We start from the raw sequence: 17,663 nt of genomic DNA, 5'->3' as shown, positions 1-17,663 counted from the left end.
TCTCTATGATCATATCATAGATATTTTATCCTCTTGTCACGACGATCTTTCAACTTCACCCTCAATTACTTGAACCTTTCAATAATTCAGACTCGTGATTCATCAAGTAAATGTACTCAACATCTACTCAAATCATCTGTGAAGTAAGAACATAATGATATCCACTACACGCCTCAGCACTCATTGGACTGCACACATCAAAATGTATTACTTCCAACAAGTTGCTTTCTAGTTCCATTTTACTGAAAATGAGGCTTTCAGTCATCTTGCCCATGTGGTATGACTTGCATGTCTTAGGTGATTCAAAATCAAGTGAGTTCAAACGGTCCATTTGCATGGAGTTTCTTCATGCAATATACACCAATAGACATGGTTCGCATGTCTCAAACTTTTCAAAAACGAGTGAGCCCAAAGATCCATCAACATGGAGCTTCTTCATGCGTTTTATACCGATATGACTTATGTGGCAGTGCCGCAAGTAGGTGGTACTATCATTACTATCTTTTGGCATGAACATGTGTATCACTACGATCGAGATTCAATAAACCATTCATTTTAGGTGTAAGACCATTGAAGGTATTATTCAAATAAATAGAGTAACCATTATTCTCTTTAAATGAATAACCGTATTGCGATAGACATAATCTAATCATGTTTATGCTGAACGCAAACACCAAATAACAATTATTTAGGTTTTAATGCCAATCTTGATGGTAGAGGGAGCGTGCGATGCTTGATCATATCAACCTTGGAAATACTTCCAATACATATCGTCATCTCACCTTTAGCTAGTCTCCGTTTATTCCGTAGCTTTTATTTTGAGTTACTAACACTTAGCAACCGAACCGGTATCTAATACCCTGGTGCTACTAGGAGTACTAGTAAAGTACACATTAACATAATACATCCAATACACTTCTATCGACCTTGCCAGCCTTCTTATCTACCATGTATCTAGGGTAATTCTGCTCTAGTGGTTGTTCCCTTTATTACAGAAGCACTTAGTCTCGGGTTTGGGTTCAACCTTGGGTTTCTTCACTAGAGCAGCAGCTGATTTGCCGTTTCATGAAGCATCCCTTTTTGCCCTTGCCCTTCTTGAAACTAGTGGTTTCACCAACCATCAACAATTGATGCTCCTTCTTGATCTCTACTTTTGTGGTGTCAAACATCGTGAATATCTCAAGGATCATCATATATGTCCCTGATATATTATAGTTCATCACGAAGCTCAAGCAGCTTGGTGGTAATGACTTCGAAGAACCATCACTATTTCATCTGGAAGATCAACTCCCACTCGATTCAAGCGATTGTTGTACTCAGACAATCTGAGCACAAGTTCAACAATTGAGCTTTTCTCCCTTAGTTTGCAGGCTAAGAAAATCGTCGGAGGTCTTATACCTCTTGACGTGGGCACGAGCCTGAAATCCCAATTTCAGCCCTCGAAACATCTCATATGTTTCGCGACGTTTCAAAACGTCTTCGGTGCCTCAACTCTAAGCCGTTTAACTGAACTATCACGTAGTTATCAAAATGTGTATGTAAGATGTTCGCAACATCCATAGACAACGTTCGAGGTTCAGCACACTGAGCGGTGCATTAAGGACATAAGCCTTCTATGAAGCAATGAGGACAATCCTCAGTTTACGGACCTAGTCCGCATAATTGCTACTATCAACTTTCAACTAAATTTTCTCTAGGAACATATCTAAACAGTAGAATAGAAACGTGAGCCACGACATAATTTGCGAAGACCTTTTGACTATGTTTAGGATAATTAAGTTCATCTTATGAACTCCCACTTAGATAGACATCCCTCTAATCATCTAAGTGATTACATGATCCGAGTCAACTAGGCCATGTCCGATCATCACGTGAGACGGATTAGTCATCATCGGTGAACATCTTCATGTTGATCGTATCTACCATACGACTCATGCTCGACCTTTCGGTCTCTTGTGTTCCGAGGCCATGTCTGTACATGCTAGGCTCGTCAAGTCAACCTAAGTGTTTCGCGTGTGTAAATATGTCTTACACCCGTTGTATGTGAACGTTAGAATCTAACACCCGATCATCACGTGGTGCTTCGAAACAACGAACTGTCGCAATGGTGCACAGTTAGGGGGAACACTTTCTTGAAATTATTATGAGGGATCATCTTATTTACTACCATCGTTCTAAGTAAACAAGATGCATAAACATGATAAACATCACATGCAATCAAATAGTGACATGATATGGCCATCATCACTTTGCTCCTCTTGATCTCCATCTTCGGGGCTCCATGATCATCATCGTCACCGGCATGACACCATGATCTCCATCATCATGATCTCTATCATCGTGTCTTCATGAATTTGTCTCGTCAACTATTAATTCTACTACTATAGCTAACGGTTAGCAATAAAGTAAAGTAATTACATGATGTTTATGTTGACACGCAGGTCATAAATAAATTAAGACAACTCCTATGGCTCCTGCCGGTTGTCATACTCATCGACATGCAAGTCGTGATTCCTATTACAAGAACATGATCAATCTCATACATCACATATATCATTCATCACATCCTTTTGGCCATATCACATCACATAGCATACCCTGCAAAAACAAGTTAGACGTCCTCTAATTGTTGTTTGCATGTTTTACATGGCTGCTATGGGTTTCTAGCAAGAACGTTTCTTACCTATGCAAAAACCACAACGTGATATTCCAATTGCTATTTACCCTTCATAAGGACCCTTTTCATCGAATCCGATCCGACTAAAGTGGGAGAGACAGACACCCGCTAGCCACCTTATGCAACTAGTGCATGCCAGTCGGTGGAACCAGTCTCACGTAAGAGTACGTGTAAGGTCGGTCCAGGCCGTTTCATCCCACAATGCCACCGAATCAAGATTGGACTAGTAAAGGTAAGCATATTGAACAAAATCAACGCCCACAACTACTTTGTGTTTTACTCGTGCATAGAAACTACGCATAGACCTAGCTCATGATGCCACTGTTGGGGAATGTAGCATAAATTCAAAATTTTCCTATGTGTCACCAAGATCTATCTATGGAGTCATCTAGCAACGAGGGAGGAGTGGATCTACATACCCTTGTAGATCGCGCGCGGAAGCATTCAAGAGAACGGGGTTGATGGAGTCATACTCGTCGTGATCCAAATCACCGATGATCCTAGCGCCGAACGGACGGCACCTCCGCGTTCAACACACGTACGGAGCAGCAACGTATCCTCCTTCTTGATCCGCAAGGGGGAAGGAGAGGTTGATGGAGATCCAGCAGCACGACGGCGTGGTGGTGGAAGTAGCGGGATTCCAACAGGGCTTCGCCAAGCGCTGCGGGAGGAGGGAGATGTGTCATGGGAGGGAGAGGGAGGCGCCAGGGCTTAGGTGTTGCTGCCCTCCCTTCCCCCCACTATATATAGGGCCAAGGGAGAGGGGGGCGCAGCCTTGGCCCTTCCTCCAAGGAAGGGTGCGGCCAAGGGAGGAGTCCATCCTCCCGAAGGCACCTAGGAGGTGCCTTCCCCCTTTAGGACTCTTCCTTTCTCTCATCTCTTGGTGCATGGGCCTCTTAGGGCTGGTGCCCTTGGCCCATATAGGCCAAGGCGCACCCCCTACAGCCCATGTGGCCCCCCTGGGGCAAGTGGCCCCACTCGGTGGACCCCCGGGACCCTTCCGGTGGTCCCGGTACAATACCGGTGACCCGGAAACTTGTCCCGATGGCCGAAATAGCACTTCCTATATATAATTCTTTACCTCCGGACCATTCCGGAACTCCTCGTGACGTCCGGGATCTCATCCGGGACTCCGAACAACTTTCACGTTACCGCATACTAATATCTCTATAACCCTAGCGTCACCGAACCTTAAGTGTGTAGACCCTACGGGTTCGGGAACCATGCAGACATGACCGAGACGTTCTCTGGCCAATAACCAATAGCGGGATCTAGATACCCATGTTGGTTCCCACATGCTCCACGATGATCTCATCGGATGAACCACGATGTCAAGGACTTAATCAATCATGTATACAATTCCCTTTGTCTATCGGTACGATACTTGCCCGAGATTCGATCGTCGGTATCCCGATACCTTGTTCAATCTCGTTATCGGCAAGTCTCTTTACTCGTTCCGTAACACATCATCCCATGATCAACTCCTTGATCACATTGTGCACATTATGATGATGTCCTACCGAGTGGGCCCAGAGATACCTCTCCGTCACACGGAGTGACAAATCCCAGTCTCGATTTGTGCCAACCCAACAGACACTTTCGGAGATACCTGTAGTGTACCTTTATAGCCACCCAGTTACGTTGTGACGTTTGGCACACCCAAAGTATTCCTACAGTATCCGGGAGTTGCACAATCTCATGGTCTAAGGAAATGATACTTGACATTAGAAAAGCTTTAGCATACGAACTACACGATCTTTGTGCTAGGCTTAGGATTGGGTCTTGTCCATCACATCATTCTCCCAATGATGTGATCCCGTTATCAACGACATCCAATGTCCATGGTCAGGAAACCGTAACCATCTATTGATCAACGAGCTAGTCAACTAGAGGCTTACTAGGGACATGGTGTTGTCTATGTATCCACACATGTATCTGAGTTTCCTATCAATACAATTCTAGCATGGATAATAAACGATTATCATGAACAAGGAAATATAATAATAACTAATTTATCATTGCCTCTAGGGCATATTTCCAACAGAAAAGACCATCGCTCGTCCCCGACCGCCACTCATAAGGAAGACAATAAATAAATAAATCATGCTCCGACTTCATCACATAACGGTTCACCATACGTGCATGCTACGGGAATCACAAACTTCAACACAAGTATTTCTCAAATTCACAATTAATCAACTAGCATGACTCTAATATCACCATCTCCATATCTAAAACAATTATCAAGTATCAAACTTCTCATAGTATTCAATGCACTTATATGAAAGTTTTTATTATGCCTAAAAGCAAATTACCATGCTGTTCTAAAGGACTCTCAAAATAATATAAGTGAAGCATGAGAGATCAATTATTTCTATAAAATAAAACCACCACCGTGCTCTAAAAGATATAAGTGAAGCACTAGAGCAAAAACTATATAGCTCAAAAGATATAAGTGAAGCACATAGAGTATTCTAACAAATTCCGATTCATGTGTGTCTTTACCAAAAGGTGTGTACAGGAAGGATGATTGTGGTAAACTAAAAAGCAAAGACTCAAATCATACAAGACGCTCCAAGCAAAACACATATAATGTGGTGAATAAAAATATAGTTCCAAGTAAAGTTACCGATAGACGAAGACAAAAGAGGGGATGCCTTCCGGGGCATCCCCAAGCTTAGGCTTATCGGTGTCCATGGATTTTACCTTGGGTTGCCTTGGGCATCCCAAAGCTTAGGCTCTTGCCACTCCTTGTTCCATAATCCATCAAATCTTTACCCAAACCTTGAAAACTTCACAACACAAAACTTAACAGAAAATCTTGTTAGCTCCGTTAGCGAAAGAAAACAAAACACCACTTCAAGGTACTGTAATGAAATCATTATTTATTTATATTGGTGTTAAACCTACTGTATTCCAACTTCTCTATGGTTTATAAACTACATCACTAGACATAGATTCATCAAAATAAGCAAACAACACGCGAAAAACAGAATCTGTCAAAAACAGAACAGTGTGTAGTAATCTGTAACTAACGCAAACTTCTGGAACCCCAAAAATTCTAAAATAAATTTCTGGACGTGAGGAATTTATATATTAATCATCTTCAAAAATAATTAACTAAATATCACTCTCCAATAAAAAATGGCAGCAATTCTCGTGAGGGCTAAAGTTTCTGTTTTTTACAGCAAGATCAAAAAGACTTTCCCCAAGTCTTCCCAACGGTTCTACTTGGCATAAACACTAATTAAACACAAAAAAACACAACAAAAATAGAGGCTATATAAATTATTTATTAATAAACAGGAACAAAAAGCAAGGAACACAAATAAAATTGGGTTGCCTCCCAACAAGTGCTATCGTTTAATGCCCCTAGCTTGGCATAAAAGCGAGGATAGATCTAGGCATTGCCATATTTTGTAGGCAATCCATAAGTGGCTCTCATAATAGATTCATATGGTAATTTATATAATTTTGTTTCTAGGGAAGTGTCGTGGGTTTGTCACGGCAGATGTCCTTGTGCAAGGACTTAGTCGTGGAGCCATCGCAACAGGTTAGCTTAAAGGGGTTAAACCAGACAAGGGGACACGGGGAGTTTATACTAGTTCGGCCCCTTCGATGAAGGTAAAAGCCTACGTCTAGTTGTGATTGGTATTGCTAGGGTTTCGAAGACCAGGGAGCGAATCCGCTTTGTCTGGCTCTCGAGTTATTGTCTGTCGTCCCTAAACCGCTGTCGGGTTGTCCCTTTATATACATAGGTTGACGCACGCCGGTTTACAGACTCCCGAAGCCGGATCATAAACGTGTCCGGTTCGGTCTCTATACTTCCTATCTTACAATGCAAGTTACATAATTAGGTCGGTTTACATCTACAAGTGTTAACTCGCCTTTGGGCCTTGGGCCTTCACAAAGTACCATCATTCTTATGGGCTTCTAATCTTCATAAAGTTAACCCGGCTACTCCTGGCCGGTTTACGTCCAGTAGTAATATCCCCAACATTAGGCCCCAGATTGGTTTGAACTGGTTCATGTCAATCTTCAACACTTAGAAAAACTCCTCCTTTGCATCTTCACTTTGATCTTGTAAACCGCCGTGATGTCATGCTCCAGGATCATAACAAACCGCCCTGACGTCATCTATTCGTTGAAGCTGAGGATTACCTTCATTAATGCATATCCAGTCATCGAGGCGACACCATTATTAACTATCCATTTTTGAGCTCCTCGATTCCCGCACTTGCCGTTTTATCGCTTCGCCTTATAAATAGGGGCAGAGGACCCCTTTCTTTTCTTTCGGTTGCCCCTTCATCCCTTCTTCTTCCTTGCGACGTCTCCGCACTTGAGCGCCGCCGCCATCGTCAAGCCTCGCCTCTGCCTCACCGTCGGCCGCTGCATCAACCTGTTCGTACCAGAGCCCCGCAGCACACCTCCGCTGCTTCCGCAGACGCAGTAAGTCCTTCCCTCCTTCCTTTCTAGATCCATTAGGGTTCCAGCAAGTTCATGGTGTTCCTTTCTCGTTCTTCGCCAGTCTTTAGACAGTAAACCTTAGGCTTGATATGCTCCGTGCGATAGTTCTAGAGCTCCCCTTCTTGTTTGTTTTAAATCAAGCCTTTATGCGCATAAAAAAGAACCTTGATCTGTGCTGTCATGAACTGCTCCAAGACCAACTTTTTTAGGTCTAAATCTTTTTGTTTTCCTGACCTGTGGTAGATCCAAAATGCCCCTGTGATCCTGTGAAACTTGTTTTTACCTTACTTAACCCTCTTCGCCTTAGATTTGTATCCTCTTTACCATCTAGGCGGTTTACCTTTGTAAAAACAATCTATCTCATACCATTAGTCACCTAGTAAACCGGCAAACCTTCTTTACGTTGATGGTAATAGTCCGGTTTAACAACACATGTATGCCCTTGATATGACCTTGTCATTCACTATTGTATTAGTCTCCGGTTTACGCAACTTCACATACCTGTATATCTTTATTCTACTGCATCTCGCGTACCATCGTGAATGATTTGTAAACCGGCATTTCTTTTCCAGGTTTTTGTTTCACAATGGCCAAACAGTTTGCCGCTTGCAATTGGGCTCATTCGGGTCACCGAGGAACAGTTGAACGGAATGGTCAGCATCGGCACCTTGTGTAAGAAAACTGAAGTTCGATGGTGAGTTCCAGGAACAGAAAATCCTCCAACCCCGAGGCAGGGTGAGGTTGTGGTCTTTGTCGACCACATAGGTCGTGGTTTCAAACCGCCAGGTTCAAAGTTTTACCGAGATGTGCTTGCCAGTTTCCAACTCCATCCTCAAGATATCGGACCCAACTCGGTGTCCAATCTATGCAACTTCCAGGTCTTCTGTGAAGTGTACTTACAAGAAGAACCGACTGCTGAGTTGTTCCGGGACTTCTTTCATCTGAACCGGCATACAAAATTTGTAAATGGTCCCAACACTGAACTTGGTGGTGTTTCTATTCAAAAGCGGAAGGAAGTTGAATTTCCTCATGTCAAACTGCATAGTCACCCTAAGGAATAAAACCAGACTTGGTTCTACTACAGAGATACCTCCCCTAAAGATGAAAACCCTCTTCGAGGCTATCATGATCACCGGCTTTCCAACACTCATCCACTTCCTCAACGTTTAAGCTCTGCGGAATGGGCCAAATATGCCCCTGAACTCGCCAAACTTCGGGCCTTTATGGCCAGCGGTTTAACAGCCGTTAATTTTGTGCATTGCTGGATATCATGGAGCGTCTTGCCACTAAGCCGCTGCCCCGGTTTAATGTGTGAGTATACCGGTGAAGTTGAAGACCCCCAATGCCACATCAACATTCAGGTAACCGATGAAGAGGTCACTGAAAGCGTCAAGAAAATTTTGAATGAACCGGAATCAGTTTGTCGCCAAACCGGCTTGAGCCCCTTCTACACTCAGAATAAACCGCCTGCTGTAAGCACAATGCTTCCTTTTTATCTTTGATATCTTTTGATTTGTTCAACTTGTGAACTTTCCTCTATTTGTGTATGAACAGGGTGATGATCCCTTCTGGAAACGGAAATCCGCAGATAAAGCGGCAAAGCCATCCCGTCCCAAAACCAAAGCTGTCAAACGTACCTCAAAGCAGAAAATGACTGACCGGATCAGCATGGAACTTGATGAAGATGTCGATGATTCGGAAGCTGAGGTAGAACTTGACTCAGTTGGCTCCCTTTTCATGCACCTCATTAACAATGATCTTTATCAGGAGGACGTAGAGGGCAGCCAAGCTGATGATGTAGAGGTAATTACCATTTCCTCCGATTTAGACTCTATGCCAACACAAAAAAACCCGTCAAGCAGTCCGGAAAGTAAGCTTTTCTCATCCTCTTGCTTACTTTGATCCAACATTTATTTTGGAGACACAGCAGCATGAAGCTCGCCGGACAACCCGGCATAGTGGCCAACAGGTCACTTCAGCCGGTTTACCTGATACCCTGGTTCGGAAGCGCCGGTCTGAGGTCTCTCCCACTTCTGACAATTCTTATCCCAAGGCAGGTTATTTCAAACAACCTCTTAATCCGTCCGATTCAAATTATCAGGTGACACCTCCCTCATCCTCTGGCGAGTCGACAGCAACCCAACTCCCTCCTCTAAAAACCTTGGTTGGGTAAGCTTTCAAACCCTTTCTTCCAATGCGTTAGAAATCTTGAATAAGATGCTAACTGAGGGAGTCCAGGATTAGGGGGTATCTCGACAGCCGGATTATATCCTTCGGCCGGACTATTGGACTATGAAGATACAAGATTGAAGACTTCGTCCCGTGTCCGGATGGGACTCTAATTGGCGTGGAAGGCAAGCTAGGCAATACGGATATGTATACCTCGTCCTTTGTAACTGACCTTGTGTAACCCTAGCCCCTTCCGATGTCTATATAAACCAGAAGGTTTAGGTCCGTAGGACAACAACAATCATACCATAGGCTAGCTTCTAGGGTTTAGCCTCTCCGATCTCGTGGTAGATCAACTCTTGTAATACCCATATCATCAAGAATAAATCAAGCAGGACGTAGGGTTTTACCTCCATCAAGAGGGCCCGAACCTGGGTAAAACATCGTGTCCCCTGCCTCCTGTTACCATCTGCCTTAGACGCACAGTTCGAGACCCCCTACCCGAGATCCGCCGGTTTTGACACCGACATTGGTGCTTTCATTGAGAGTTCCTCTGTGTCATCGCGGTAAGGAAGGATGCCTCATCTTGTTGTTAAAAACAACATTACCGCCGGAGCAGCCCTGGCTGTCGGCCAAACTCTCCGGCTTGGCAGCTTCGTCATGACCGCCTGTTCGGCTGCTGCACCGACGATGACTTCTCGGGTCATCGAAAATAGCCTCCATGCTGGCTCGGAATTCGTCGAGCAGATGGATCCAATGGAGCTCTCCTCCCTAAATGAACTCTTGGATCGCATCGCCGCCTTGGGAGTCGCTATGGACTATGATCGGATTGGGTTTAAACCCGATCAACGGGAGATTAACTCTCCACCGGTCACCCATCATGTTGCGGTTGTGGAGGAACAATGCGGCAACTCTTCCTCTATTTTGAGGACTAACTATGTCCGAATACCTGAGCTCTCCGAGCCGGATACCCGTTCACGGGAGGACATCACCCAAACCCTGAACCTAGAGTCAGGCAGCGGGCCAGACTCCTTGGGCAACATACCGGAATCCGAACTTCCAAGATCGGAAACCCCTCGGCCCCTGGGTCTCGGATCGGGTAGGGGTTCGGACTCAAATCCACCCACCCACCCAGGCATAAATGATCTTTCCAACATCAGACAAGAGCCCCATGAAACAGTACATCATTATTGGGCCAGATTCCTCCTTGTGTTGAACAAGGTTAGGGACTGTCGCGAGGAAGATGCAATCTCACTTTTCTGCAATAATTGCACGGACAAGGGAATCCTTAACGCCTTAATTCGCCGTGACATATCACGCTTCGCTAACTTGGCGTCCATAGTGCGAAAGTACTGTGTGATGGAAAGCGCCTGGAAAACGAAAAGAATTTTTTGGATAATCCGGCTCCAAATATACACCCAGTCCGAAGTAAAAGGGTGCATTATCATAAGACACCCGAGCTAGTTGCCAAGAAACAAAAACCCTATACACGGCATGGAACCGTACTGGAGGGATGGCTTAACGGCCCCTGGAAAATTCATAGTACGGATACCATACCAACACACAACCTTAGAGCATGTTGGATACTCCGGCAGGTGGCTAAAAGCAGTGAGGATCTTCTCATCCCACATGCCGCAGAGCACCATCCCACGGATAGCAATATGGTATTAACAGTCTTTGAGACCTTCGCATCAAATAATAGGCGCAAGCGAACACTCCGCAGCATTGCCGAAATCTGCCATGTGGCAGCAATAAATCCATGGAGTGACACGGCTATCACCTTCAATGCCAGTGATGAACCTAAATTCCGAACAGCCCGACCACCAGCTGCACTGGTCCTCAGCCCAATCGTGGACGGCTTTCGACTCACCAAAGTACTCATGGACGGTGGTAGTGGATTAAACCTCATCTATGAGGAAACTCTTCAAAAGATGGAAATAGACTGGAACCGCATTGAGCAAACTAGCACAACCTTTAGAGTAATCATCCCTAGTCGGGAAGCATGTTGTGCTGGGAAAATCACACTAGATGTGCTATTCGGCACGCCGGATAATTACAGGTCCGAAGAAATTACATTCCAAGTGGCCCCGTTCAGCAGTGGTTATCATGCTCTTTTAGGGCGGGAGGCTTCACAATCTTCCAAGCCGTACCCCATTACGGGTACATGAAGCTCAAAATGCCCGAGCCCAATGGAATTATCACTCTCGCCAGTGATCTGGACACAGCACTCCGCACCGAAAAAAAACAGCCGCACTGGCCCTCGAGGCATTATCTGAAGCCCTCTCGGCCGAGGAATTAACCACGCTACACTCCACAGTGGACAGGGACGATGTGATACTCGACAAGAGATCCAAGTCCACCTCCTTTAAACCAGCGGATGAAATAGTCAAATTCCAAGTCCACCCAACGGACCCTACAAAAACAGCCTCCGTCGGGGCACAGTTAAACCCCGCCGTGGACGCCGCACTACGAGAGTTCCTGCGCAAGAATTGGGACATATTCGCCTTTCATCCCTCAGACATGCCAGGAATCCCACGCAGGCTGGCCGAGCATAGCCTCAATATCCTAAAGGGATTCAAGCTGGTCAAGAAAGCTCTTCGGCGTTTCTCCGAACCTAAGAGACAGGCCATGGGAGAGGAACTAGCCAAGTTATTGGAGGCCGGATTCATCAGAGAAATAAAACACCAGGACTGGCTAGCAAACCTGGTGATGGTACCAAAGAAGGATAAATCCTGGCGCCTTTGTGCCGATTTCAAGGACCTCAATAAAGCTTGCCCAAAGGATCCCTTCCCCCTCCCCCGCATCGATCAAATTATTGATGCTACCGTAGGACACGGGTCATTGTGTTTCCTCGACGCATACTCCGGTTACCACCAAATCAAGATGGCAGAGTCTGATCAAGCCGCAACAGCATTCATCACACCATACGGTCCCTTCTATTTTAACACAATGCCTTTTGGGCTCAAAAACGCCGGCGCAACATATTAGCACATGATTCAGACATGTCTGGAGAAACAAATCGGCAAAACAGTAGAGGCATACGTAGACGATGTGGTCATCAAAACCAAACACGTCGACTTTTTGATAGACGACTTGAGGCTCACATTCGACAACCTCCGAATATACGACATCAAGCTCAATCCAGAAAAATGCGTTTTCGGCGTACCAGCCAGAAAGCTCCTGGGTTTCATTGTCTCCAGTAGAGATATTGAAGCTAATCCGGCCAAAATCCGAGCTTTGTCACAGTTGGCTACCCCAACAGACCTCAAACAAATCCAGAAGTTAACTGGATGCGTGGCGGCTCTAAGCCTCTTTATCTCCCGCTTAGGAGAAAAGGCTTTACCCCTTTATCGCCTCCTTCAGCGCACCGAACACTTCGAGTGGACGGACGCGGCCACAACCGGATTGGAAGAAATAAAGGCCATTTTGGCAACCAACCCAATCCTGGCCGCGCCAAACATCGGCGAACCAATGTTGTTGTACATTGCGGCAACTCATCAAGTTGTCAGCGCAGTGCTTGTTGTCGAACGAGAAGCGGACGGACATAAATTCCCTCTTCAAAAGCTGGTATACTATGTATCCACTGCCCTCACTCCATGCAAATCACGGTACCCACATTATCAAAAGATAGCCTATGCGTTATTCATGGCATCCTGGAAGCTGCGACACTACTTTCAAGAGTGTTCGATTATAGTAGCCTCGGAAGTGCCACTTAATGATATTATAAACAACCACGATGCTATGGGCTGGATTGCCAAATGGGCCATCGAGCTCCTCCCGTTCGACATAACATACAAACCTCGACGAGCCATTAAGTCGCAAGTATTGGCCGACTTCCTCGCCGAATGGACGGAGGCCGAACTCCCTAAAGAGTATGGCGCATACTCCAATTGGATCATGCACTTCGACGGTTCTAAAATGCTGGCTGGTCTAGGGGATGGCATCGTCTTGACGTCCCCAACCGGAGATACCGTTCAGTACGTACTACAAATACTGTACACAGACTCCAACAACGCAGCCGAATATGAAGCTCTGTTGCATGGTCTTCGGATGGCAGTCTCCATGGGCATTCAATGCCTGGAGGTGCGTGGGGATTCAAACCTCGCAATATCCCAAATAAATGGAGACTTTGATGCCAAGGATTCGAAAATGGCGGCCTATTGCAACGCCATCCTAAAAATGTCAACTCAGTTCGAGGGGCTCAAATTTCATCATGTGGCTCGGGAAAACAATCAGGCGGCGGATATCCTCGCCCACATCGGCGCAAAACACGACACGGTCCCCCCAACATATTTTTGGAGAGGTTGTTAAAGCCATCCGTAGTATGGGAAGGGGACACCGGTAACAATAATCTGGACCCGGCCAAAATACCCGATACCGAACACTCTGACACAATCGGAGGCCCCGCCACCGAAATAACACCTTCGGCCCACGTAATAATGGCCATCATAGCCACCTGGACAGAACCATTCCTGGCCTACCTAACTAGGCAGGAACTTCCGGAGGACCAAAATGAGGCACGCTACATAGTGCGGCGATCTAAGGCCTACAGGGTCCATGAGGGAGAATTGTATTAAAAAAGCACTACCGGAGTCCTTCAAAGGTGTATCTCCGAAGAGGAAGGACGGAACCTTTTGGCAGAAATTCATGCCGGACTCGGCGGTCACCATGCCGCAGCCCGAGCTCTTGTCAGCAAGGCCTTCCGTACAGGATTCTATTGGCCAACGGCCCGGGCAGATGCATAGGACTTGGTCCAATGTTGCGCCGGTTGCCAGCTCTTTGCAAATCAAAGCCACATGCCACCCATCGCCCTACAAACAATCCCCATTACGTGGCCCTTCACGGTCTGGGGGCTTGACATGGTTGGACCCCTTAAAGGGGGAACCCACAAGAAAAAATACTTACTGGTCATGGTGGATAAATTCACCAAATGGATAGAGGCCAAACCTGTTAAAACAGCCGAATCCGGACTGGTGATAGACTTCATATCCGGGGTTGTACACTGTTATGGCGTCCCTCATAGCATCATCACTGACAACGGCACGAACTTTACTGTCGATGAGGTAAAACTCTGGTGCAGCAAAATGGGCATCAGGCTCGATTATGCTTCGGTCTATCACCCACAAACCAACAATCAAGTGGAGCACGCGAACGGTCTTATAATGAGCGGCATTAAACCCAGGCTAGTGCGGTCCTTAACAGAGTCTAACGCGCACTAGGTAGAGGAGCTCGACTCCATACTCTGGGGCTGCGGACCACGCTGAACCGTAGTACCAGATATACACCCTTCTTTATGGTGTACGGCGCAGAGGCAGTCTTGCCCTGTGACATAATTCATGACTCACCTCGAGTGCGCATGTACGAAGAAAGAGAAGCCGAGCTTGATCGGCAGGACAGTCTAGACACCTTGGTGGAGGAGCGCAACGTGGCAAAAGCCTGTTCCGCATTTTATCAGCAACAGGCTCGCAAATACCAAAGCAGAGAAGTACGGGCCAAAACTTATAATGTTGGCGAACTAGTTCTACGTCTGTCGGATAAGAAAAAGAACAAGCTCGAGCCCAAATGGGAAGGTCCCTTCATTATTGACCAAGTTCTGACCGGTGGAGCGTACCGACTGCGGGATGCATCGACTAATCGACTCGAGCCGAACCCATGGAACGCGGCCAGGCTCCGAAGATTCTACGCCTAGCGCCGGACGCTGTGTTCGTCCCCTTCCTCTGTCCATTTTTTATACATTATCTATCTTGTTTTTCTTTCTTTCTTTTATTCTTTCTCCAGGCCTTCAAAGGCCAACTTGCGCCTCGTTTGCACATTACAGATGCGCTAGCTGCACTCAGCATACCTGGGGGCTTCTTTCACAGAAGCTTGATTATTTATTTGGGCCTCGTGCCCCTCACATGTGTTATGCTTCCACATGTACCTTTTTTCGCCATTATATGCATCGATATGACTTAAGTTTTGGCCAAGCTGGATTGCCTGGCTCTTGTATTTATGCCCTACGTTCCCGTTAATTTGGCTAGGGCATAAGGGGAGCACCTCTGCGATTGTTACTGCCGGGTCAGCCGGATGTGTACCTCAGACTGGGTGAAGCCAAAAGCTAGCGTTCTTAAGGGAATATTCGGTCGGCGAACAAAAGATGATTTTTATTTATTTTCCATATCTGCCCCCAGATGTTTTTTCCTGCGTTTCCTATCGCAGTCCGGACATGCACTTTAGGGCATGCTTACCCAGGGAAAGGAACCCTTAATGGAACTATTCTCCCTGGAAGATGTTTCTTACTACCCATGTAATATAACATAACTAGTTGGGCACTTGTCTGTTCAAGCACCAATGACCCCTACGCCTGGTCTCCACGCATACCCTGGTTCTTATATAGCTGAGCGGGTATTCGGATACACTCCGGGCTATCGGGTACCGAGGTTGAAGCGAAAAGGTCCGCCATGACAAATGATCTACAATCCGGCTAGAAGGCATTATACATGTCACTTTAATTACATAGTCATGCAGACTGACTAAATTCCTCCTCTATACCATCCAATAGGCGGTCTAGCCTACAATCCTGTTGGGAATACTTTGCGGCTAATTCTACTTTCCCATAAACTAAGCTAACGGGGATCTCTTTTCCATCGGGCCCCACAGGTCCGACCTCGACCATGTGATTTGGGTCAGCCTTGGTGTACCGCGTCTTCACCATGGCCCAGGCTTCTCGGGCACCTTATCGGCAGGCCGATATCTTCCATAATCGGAAGCGCCACCATGCTCCCTTGAGCTTCTCCGTAAGCTCTGCAACGCCTTCTGGCAGGGAGGAGGATGGCCACAAGGCCTGGGCAACACCTTGCATCACCTGCCGAACTTGTTCGTGCAGATGTGAGAGCTCGGATAGAAGATCACCTGCAGACCCAGGCATTTCCTCCGCAGGACGATCCATCAGCATACCTAAAGACATAATGCTGTTAGTCGGCTTCTTTGTCGAACTCCTTCAAAAGGATTCGTTCAAGCACTTACTGAAAATGCCGCGCCAAAGCCGCTTTTTCTCCTTCTCGGAGTCTGCAAGCTGGGCTCGAACGTCTTTTAGTTACACCCTCAGCTTGACATTGGCGTCTTGGAGATTGTTTTTCTCCCGCCTAACCTCAGTCAGCACGCGTTTGCCAGCCTCTAGCTGTCGCACGACATGCTGGTCCTCCGGATTTTCTCCGGATTCATCTGCAAAATCTATTGTTAGATCTGCAGCCACGCCGCACACTATATGGTAACCATCATTCTTTAAAGTAAATGTTACCAGCGGGAGGCTTTTTCGATTCCTGCAATGCGGCAACAGTGGCCCGCAGTTGGGTCTTGCATTCCTCCAGCTCCTGGGACAGCTTAGTATTCTTCTCTATAAGAACCTGCACAATAAAGATGATCCTTAAATCAGTTCTGCTAACAGTTTCAAGTCTCAGGGGCTACTGATACATATAAATCGCCAAATTTACTTACCCATACATCCTTTACATACTGATCAATGGCTCTGGCTAGACCATCTTGAGCAGCACGGAGGTATGCCTCTCTGGAATTAAAGGCATCAAATGCCTCCGGTGAGAAACAAGCATCACGGAGTACGGCCCGGCGGCGCCTATGATTCATGGCACTTTCCACTTCTGAGTTAGTAGCGGATAATCTATCCGCATCCTCTGTAGGGGGAATATCCGGCGCCTGCCCCATATCGGCTTCCGCCTCTATGTCCGGTCCTGGCGCCCGACTGGTGGAGGCGTGATCAGCAACATCACCAGACATATTCCGGCGAGCGGTCTTTCTATTAAAGAAACACGGGCGTCATTACATTTTGAGAAAGATGACAACCACGGAGCGGGGCTTTTATACCTTTGCACCGGCGTCTCCGTCCTGACCGCCTTCCTTTTTGGCCTACTCGGCCTCGGTGCCTCTTGTTGGCGAGTTGCTGCGGGTTCGACAGGGCGTCCGAATGCCTTCCCTGTAAAAAAAATGCCATGTGTATATGGTGGGTGAAGTGTCTAAAAGGGGATCCTAGTTTTTGGAGTTGGGATTTTTGGTTTTTCTTACATGCGATGCAGGGAGCAGTCCGAGATAGTCGGCCGTAATGGCCACCATGGCGTCGTCGCAGCTTAACTGATAGAACTGCCGGTCTATCAGCTCCATGAAGATAACCAGATCTTCTTCAAGTCCGGAGTCGAGGGCCCGGTTAGGGTCCTCCGGTTGTGGAGAGGGGCTGCTGACCTCCTTTATGGCTTTTCGCAGTTCCTGCCGCAAACTGGCAAGGTGAATACTTACGACAAAGAATGTGGGAAAATGGAAGTAAGGGGATATAGCTTACCCAGCTTGGAGGATTGTACAT

The sequence above is a fragment of the Triticum aestivum genome, chromosome 3A, assembly GCF_018294505.1.
Source record: "Triticum aestivum cultivar Chinese Spring chromosome 3A, IWGSC CS RefSeq v2.1, whole genome shotgun sequence".
Taxonomy (NCBI): Eukaryota; Viridiplantae; Streptophyta; class Magnoliopsida; order Poales; family Poaceae; genus Triticum; species Triticum aestivum.
This window is presented reverse-complemented; position numbering follows the sequence as displayed.